Genomic DNA, 5,918 nt, shown 5'->3' with positions numbered 1-5,918 from the left:
ATAGGAAAAATTCTCTGTGTTCCCACCTTTTTTTTTTTCCCTGCATGCCAAACAACAGCAACATTCCTCGGTTTACGGCAATTACTTTTATTTTGTAGGTGTTAACAGAAGTTGATAAAATGCAGAACAGTCTGGTAGTTAGTCTGGTTTTAAAGCAGATATATTGCCTTGCTGCGAGTCATAGCACTACACAATGCTTCTTCCATGCATAGTCTTACAGGAAAATAAGTATGAAAAGTCAGTCTTAAAAAGCAGATTTGAAAAAAAAATCACTATTAYGAAAATATCAAATGAAGGTGCTATTAGATGCTCTTTGGATTTCAGGAAGAAAAAAAGAAAACATGGGCAAAAACTGGCTTTTTCCTTCAGGTTAATTTTAACAGAGCTGAAAAGAGTGAGCAGGCAGCTGTGCATCTAGAGACTGAAAAGGCTGCACTCAATACCAAACTCTATGTTGTGCTCTGACTGTCAGACAGCAAAGGAGATACTGTGGTCACTGCAAGTCTGTAATGCTGCATTCAGTACAGATGGCAGAGCCTTTACTCTTGTCCTGACCTACGCAGGTTTTCTTCTGGAAACACATTTTCCACTGCTGCTGCCAGCACAATTTGAAAGCCTTCAAGCAGTAGATCTTTTACTTTATCCCAATGTCGGAAATTCAACCCTCCAGATGCTTCGCAAAAATCCTTCCAGTCTTCCATTTGTTTTCTTTTGTTAAATGTATGCCCAGGACATGCCAGCACCATGCGCATCACCCTGCTTAAGATCCACGGTGAAAGAACCATCCCAGATAGCCCTTCTCAAGAGCAAAAAATGTAAAAGGATCTTTGTTCTTCTCAAACACAGGCCAGATTAATTCTCCAGCATCGGCTGGAGATGGTCATGCTAAATTACAGTGATCTCAGAAGCCTCCAAGACGGAAGTTACAAAGACTGACTTTGCTGGACCCCCCAAACCCAGGTGTGTTTTACTAATCTCTGTCACTCCCTCCAGCACAGAGGGAGTGCAGCACAGGAAGCAGCAGGATGGTCCTATGCTTGAAGACCCTCTTTTCCAACAGACTTGAATTTCACAGTTTCTAGGAGTTCTGGGATCAAAGTTTACTTGGAGGCACTCTACTCCACACCACTCTACTCCAGCAACATCAGTATACTCAATGGGCATATGGGCATATATTTTTTTCCAGTAAAATATATACAAAAAGAGACAWCCAGCTTCAGATTTTCTCTAAAAAAGACCTGTTTGGGCAGCTTGAAAAGACACAGCAAAAATCTCATCAACCCGAGCTAAACTAAGCCAAAGATCCTGGCAAGACACCTGAGAAAATGCCTCTTCCACTTCAACACTGAGTAAGCACAACAAGCAACAACCCACAAGTAACGCCAAAACCACAGATACGTGTCTTACTGAACACTGGGAAAGATGCGTTTCCTTTCAACACCTGGAATTCCTGTTCTAGTCTCCTTCGTAAGTCGATTTGTTCGAACAAAACCTTCTGGAGTTCCTCTAACAGAGAGAAAAGAAAAGCGCTTTTACGGATCTGTATAAATAATTCTTGAGAGAACAGTTGCAGAGCAATTCATTACTATAAGACAAAATATTTTAGCAGTTATTAAAAAAAAAAAGTGTTGCATAGACCTACGATAGATTTTGTGCAAAAAGCCATGAATATAAATCAATGTAATATATTATTTTAAAGTATTATATTACAGTGTCATGTATTGATTGATATATATGCATTAATCTCAATTATATCCACCCAAAGGTCCATATATTATTCATATGTTACTTGACAAGCTTAAAATATGGTGCAGAACAAAAATGCCCCCTATTATCCTCATATTCTATTAAAACAAAGAGCAGTTTTATAACATAAGAGGTACTTATTTATTTTACCTTTTCCCATGTTTTCCACATCCTTCTTCAGTGAATGAGGTGAATTGGTTTCTTGAGTGTGTTCGCCTTAAAAAAAAGGAAAACAAAGAACTTATTGATTTGCCAATATTGCTTTGTATCAGTACTGTTGTTACTATGTAATTGCTTCAGAGTCTGGAAATAAAAAAAAAAAATAAAGAAAAAAGGAAAAAAAGAAGACATGTTTCTGCACAACACGCAGAGGCCACTCCTGAGCAGGACAAGCCACTTTGTGACCACAGATATTTTGTCTTTACAAGTGAAGATTCTCAGCTTTGGCCTGGGTAGCGTAGCCCTCGCGGCTCTCAGGATCTCCAGCGTGCTCTCGTGCTCTGCTCCAACACGTTTGGCTGCAGAAACACTCTCCCTGAAATGCTACTCCATCCATTTCTTCAGCACAGCCCATTCCACGTTGCTTAGCATGTGTTAGTGCATGTGGCTTTGCTTCTTGTTTAGTAAAGTATCTCCCTACACCACAGACTGGAATTTCTCCCAACTCCCAGCAGACACTTGAGGTCTCCTCAGTGCCTCGGAGAGCCCTTCTGGCAAGCACGGAACAGGGCACAGCCTTCTCTGCAGTCTCATCTCTCTTTGCAAAAGGATACTAAAGTTATCCAGCTGCACAGACCCTTTCCATCCAAAATTTTTAAAGTAAAAGTCTTTTTGCACCAGCCTGCCTGCCTTCTTCAGCTCTTCACACTGCTTTTACAGCCCTATGGCATGGGTTGGCCTTTTCCAAATATACTTTCTTATCCATCTGAAACAAAACTCGGAGGACACTGCTCTGAAGTCAACAAATCCAGGGATTTCTGTCCTGGGTAACTTACATACCTTTTAATAATGAAGTAAGAGTGTTTTTTTCTGCATTATGGAATTTAATTATTTCTAAATATACACACACTGCTTCTTGCAATCTTCTTTCTTTACAAAAGAAAAATGAACAAACAAAAAAACACCCAATGCATTAAGTTTACGTGGATGACAGTTTAACTAAGTGTGAACCCTTCAACAGACTTACTAAATTACCCCTTGGAACTCTGAAATTTTCCGCTAATTTCTATGAATAGAGTTTTGAAACAAAAAGCCCTGAAAACAGATTTTTAAAAGACAACTATCACTTGCATAGAAATTAAAGGGAGACTTTCTCTTACTTACAGTAGAAATGGTCTCCTAGTAATTAACAAAATATTAGACAGTCAATTGTTGAACTAAGTCTTGTTTTAGTCCAATGAGTAAACACACATAATCAACTTCAGTCCTAAGCAATTCCACTGAAGATACATACGTAAAGCTACCCAGGTGTTTATGTGCTTGCAGAAACGAGTTTTGGAGAAAAAGCCCTGCTTTTTTGGAATATACTAAGGTAGAGCAAGGAACAGGTCGCTATCCAAGAGATAAKATAGCAACTACTTAAGGAATTCTTACTATTACATGCATTTGATAGCAGGTCGTGACACTGAGTTAATTTGAAAGTCCAACTGGAAAGTCTAGTTTCAAATGCAGTCAAAAATCTTTTGGCAAAACACGTATTTCTACTTTCAAAATCAATGTGTTCCTATATCCCGTAAACCTCTAAGTCATAGTACAGTATATGAAACATATTCCATATCAAAGCAATTTAGGACTGCTCACTCTTCTTCTTTCCTAATAAAATCACTCGAGCAGCCACATACGTTTAAACAACTGCTACCTGCTGTCAGGACTTACATTTAAAAAAAAATCTGTTTATATATACAATCACACTTTTCTTTATATATATATTTGATATAAATAAAGTATTTTCTTCAGATAATTTGTTTCACAACATTAAAAGAAACAATAAGCTTAAAATTCAAAAGAAAAATATATCACCCTTTAGGCAGAGGTTTAGGTGTTTGCATAAGGTAAAATCATTCTTGTTTTAGTTAACAGTTCCATTCTGAACATGATTGCTAATAAAAAAATTCTGAAAGAAAAACTTAAGTTATTGAAAGAGTATTTTAAAAATGATAAACACTGGTATTTTTCCCCCAAATCAGTTTCTTTCACTTAGCTTTTTTTTTTTTTTTTTTTTTGAATGTTTCATGAGCTACTTTGAGGAAGAACAGACTTACAGATAGAAGGTAATTGGATTCTCCAAGGGGGAGGAAAAGAACAGGGAAGGGACTAGATCCTAAGGTACAGCATGTGGCAACACAGACAGTCCTTTCCCAACTGCTTGGATCAGCTTTCAGGGTTGGTGGTTTGAAGCTGCCGACTTGCTGGGACCAAAAGAGCTGCATCAAGATGGAAGTAAGAGCATAAAGCACAAAAAAATAACTTCTTCAGCATCTGCAGCATCCCTACTAACCTGCAGAAAGGTTTGTTAAAAAATCGCCCATCCTTGCTACCAAAATAGGAATGAGCAGGATGGGAAGAGTGAGGATATTTAAAGGCAAAAAAAAAAAAAAGCGCATACATGACTTTAAAGGCTCAACTACATTTTTAAACTGCTTTCTGATATTAAAAAATGTCCTGACTTTGTAATCATTAATAGTAATAATAATACTAATACTCTGATAGGTTTCACCTTTCCAGTACCCCTCAAAATGATAATCAGGAGTCTGCTCTTCTCAGTTTTTCCATACTTCCCAGAGGTCTCATCATGTGCTGTGTACTCTTATACCTTAATTGAAAGGGAGGAGATATTGAATATTTAATCAGTTTCCTTTCTCTTAAATGTTAATTAAAAGCTAAATAGGTGTTTAAAAACAAACAAACAGAAAGCCCAAAGAATTTTAATCAGTGTAGGAAAAAATCACTTCCCCTCGTAATAGCTCCACCAAAACTCTCTTGGGTCTTGTCTGCACATAAACTTGTGCCTGTTCAGCAGCATTTAATACACTGAAAGCTGTGAGACCCCCTGTACTGACACATAGGTTTTGTTTAAGAGGGCCCAAATTCAGTTTGGTTGGAAAAAAAAAATAAAACAAAATAAAAATATTTGCTGGATAGGGAGATGAGGTTGGAAAGCGTTCCAGACTACATGGGCTCAGATGACGCTTTTGTTATCTGTGTCTTCTCAAACAGCTCAGTCTGTGACAACGTGCATATTCTGAATTGAATGCGTGTGGGTTATATTTTGGGGCTAAATAAATGGCACTCTGATTCTGGAACATGAATATCCAACCACGGAGGAAACGAGAAATGACATCAGTGGGTAAACATACTTCAAATTACTTAAGCACCAATCTGAGTAAGAGTTGGTAATTTGAACATTGACATAACCACATTTCTTGTGATACCAGCGTTTTATTAGCTTTATTTACACCCACTGCAGCAGCAAAGGCTTGAATTTCTAATTAAAAAAAAAAAAAAAACAGAAAAACAGAAACATTTCTACAGTTATTCTCCTCCAAACAAGTGTATAGTTCCTCTCTTCATGCAAAAAAAAAAAAAGCAAACCAGACATATGCAGGCTGCTTTTTCATCCAGTACCACCACAGGTACCACCACACACTCTGCTTTTCCACACTCCTTCCTGGGGAAGCTCAGAGTGATCTTTAAGCATAAGTTAAAAATTCCCGTGCCAGCCCAGGCAGTGCCAACAGGGAAAGGATGGGCAGAAGAATGAGTGACGCACCCAAAGCAGACCTAGGATGGACCAACAGGACAACTCTCCTGGCTCTCCATCCCGCGCCCCGTCCCCACACCAGTTCCTAATCCCTTTTCTCACAACTTCTGCACTTCTCCATCCTACCTTCTTGAGCCGAGTGCCCCTATTTCCCAAGCAGCTCCAAAGCTCCCTCCTAGGAGGCAAGTTTTACAGTTACAAAGCCTGTAGCATCGACAGTCTGCCAGGACCACCATAAATTTGAAGCCCACTGATATTTTTCGCTGGAGTGATGCTGTGTACAGACACTGAGATGGAAGTACAGAAGATATAAATATACACCCATTAAAAAATATAGGCAGATACAAACTACCAGGCTTTGAGCGCTCCAAAGGCTCCAACTGTCTTAACAGCTATTCGATTGAATATATGT

General features: G+C 38.5%; 1 protein-coding gene across 1 annotated transcript in view; it reads right to left on the bottom strand.

Moving 5' to 3' along the window:
• Positions 1-1,900: 1,900 nt before the first annotated feature.
• The window catches only part of SKOR2 (SKI family transcriptional corepressor 2), a 10,753-nt gene continuing 6,735 nt past the window's right edge, over positions 1,901-5,918 (bottom strand). The window contains exon 3 of the mRNA XM_026040043.1: positions 1,901-1,962. The gene's annotated coding sequence lies outside the window, so the exon portion shown is untranslated. The remainder of the gene's footprint in view (positions 1,963-5,918) is intronic.

The sequence above is a fragment of the Nothoprocta perdicaria genome, unplaced genomic scaffold (genome assembly GCF_003342845.1).
Source record: "Nothoprocta perdicaria isolate Ctin4 unplaced genomic scaffold, notPer1 scaffold_10, whole genome shotgun sequence".
In the NCBI taxonomy this organism is placed as follows: domain Eukaryota; kingdom Metazoa; phylum Chordata; class Aves; order Tinamiformes; family Tinamidae; genus Nothoprocta; species Nothoprocta perdicaria.
Note: the sequence above shows the minus strand (reverse complement) of the source record. Positions and strands in the feature narration are given on the sequence as shown.